Genomic DNA, 2,500 nt, shown 5'->3' on the forward strand with positions numbered 1-2,500 from the left:
TGCTTTTTAATTCAGAGACCGGAGCGGCCACTCTGTTCCGCTCCAATTTCGCTCCGGCGCCGCTCACACCACGAGTCTGAAGCATATGCCCAAATCCACCTAGAACTCACGTCTTCCTAATGAAACTAAGACCGTTACATTTCAAAATGAAGACACTTGTCATAGTGATGTAACGGATTCGTTGCTGCAGCTAGGTGCAGAGGCTGCGTTCAGTGCCTAGCATTCAGAAACAGGAGCAGGGACGCAGGCCACGAAAAAGCGCACATTCTAGGCAGATCAAACGCACACACACACTACACATACAGGGGTGGACGCAGCCCCCCACACAAAAAGGATCACACATGAGGAAGACCTAAAAGGGTAACACGCTAACAGTAAATAAAGACATTAACACACACAAACAACCGTGAATTTGAGCGGAGGAGCGGCCGAGCGAACAGCCACCTAAGCGAGGAGCGGGATATTCGCACCGCTCAGCTCCGCTCACTAGCTCTGCTACCAACTGACAATTTCCAACAGCTGCCAACTTTAAAATGTTGGAGTTTGTTGCCGTTTGTTGGAGCAGTGTGCAAGCTCCTACTCAAGGCAAGGCAACTCAGTGTGCTCCTATTCACCCTCTACACTTCACACCCTTACACTACGTATTACACTTACACAACACCCTTACACTATGTATTACACTTACACAACACCCTTACACTATGTATTACACTTACACAACAGTGTGGGGTTTTGAATCTGGTTTGTCTGGTGAAATTTCAGGCTTATTTCAAGGGGGCTGCTTCTCTGCCATTGTTTCTTTTATTTGGCGGTGGTATGACGCCACACTGGCATACACAGAAATCATCCATCTGTTGTAATAGAGAGGAGCAGGATGGGGGGGGGGGGGGGTGATGGGAGGTCTTCCTCAGATGATGCACAACAGACAGCATTCAGGAAAGAAACGTTCTCCAGCGTCGCATAAATTCAGTGTCATTAGGGTTTGAGCACACTTTCCAAACAAAAAAAAGAAAAGAAAAAGAATGAGCTCACTGGATGGTTTGCGACACCAAGCTGAGAGGAAATCTAGTTATTTGAAAATAGGAGGAAAAAAAAGCAGGAAAGCAGGACAAATTGTTCAGCTGCCTGCAGCATACTGGCGGAGCTTATTTGGCAACAGTGTTATCTGAACCTATTTCAAGGCTTCTGGTACGATCATTAGTTTCCAGATCAGCTGGAATGAACCAAACAACAAACAAAAGAAAACAATCAGCCCAGTGAAGTCCCTAGACAAGTCTCTCAGATGGGATGTCCTTTTCATGTTAAACACAACAGAAAGCTGTCTCTCCAAAACCACACTCTGGGTCCCAGTCATACACTCCACAATATTATTTTTTATTATTATTTTTATTATTATCATCATCATTATCACCATCATCATCATCGTCATCGTCATCATCATCGTTATTATTATTATTATTATTACTGTCACCCAGAACAACTTGCAATGAACAGTAAAGTGTCTGTCTGAACTCAATTGGGATTGAACTCAATATTGTCCTATTTGGAGACCCAGATCCCCAAAAACTAGATCAACACCATCACCATCCAACCACTAGATCAACATCCAACCACTAGATCACCACACACCACTAGATCACCACACACCACTAGATCACCATACAACCACTAGATCACCACACACCACTATATCTCCACCACCATCACACACCACTAGATCACCATCCAACTACTAGATCACCACACACCACTAGATCACCACCACCCAACCACTACATCACCACACACTACTAGATCACCACACACCACTAGATCACCACACACCAAGATCACCACACACCACTACATCACCACACACCACTAGATTACCACACACCACTAGATCACCACCACCACCACCCAACCACTAGATCACCACCACCATCACACACTCTGCCCATATTGTCCAGACCTTTTAATGACATTTTGAGTCTGTTAAGAGTCAAAAAAAGACACGTTTAGATGATGCCCCCAGACATAGCATTGTAGCTCAATGGGAGTACTGGTCATTAGCTGCAGCTACTCCAGTTCGGTAGCACTGTTTTGGGATCGTTGTTTTTACTCGGCTACGTGTAGCGATCCAGATCCATGTAAAAATCGACCAGATTTTTCCTTTAAGCAGCCTGAGCCTGATATCTTGAATATAACTAGATGTATTGCATAGCACTACAAAATATGGCCGCCATTCAGCCCTGCACATTCTCTCCACTAAAATAAATCACGCTTGTCAATTTCCTACTCCATCCCCTACTCTTGCAACTTTTGTGTATGTACAGGAGTGTGTGTATGTGTGTGTTTGCTTTTGTGTACTGTATGTGTGCTTCTCTGTGTGTCTGTGTGTGTGTGTGTGTGTATGCTTGTGTGTGTGCATGCTTGTGTTTGATTGTGTGTGTGTGTGCGTGTGCCTGCGTGCATGTGTGTGCGTCTATGTGTGAGTGTGTGTGTGTGTGCGTGTGTGCCT

The 2,500-nt window shown here is 45.0% G+C and overlaps 1 protein-coding gene across 1 annotated transcript in view; it reads left to right on the forward strand.

The window, feature by feature from the left end:
• The window catches only part of insyn1 (inhibitory synaptic factor 1), a 72,410-nt gene that overhangs the window by 22,310 nt on the left and 47,600 nt on the right, over positions 1 to 2,500 (forward strand). The gene's annotated exons all lie outside the window — the stretch shown is intronic.

The sequence above is a fragment of the Alosa pseudoharengus genome, unplaced genomic scaffold (genome assembly GCF_046254945.1).
Source record: "Alosa pseudoharengus isolate Yale_2024_CS ecotype anadromous, Long Island Sound unplaced genomic scaffold, YU_APseudo_1.1 YU_APseudo_1.1_scf_19, whole genome shotgun sequence".
In the NCBI taxonomy this organism is placed as follows: domain Eukaryota; kingdom Metazoa; phylum Chordata; class Actinopteri; order Clupeiformes; family Clupeidae; genus Alosa; species Alosa pseudoharengus.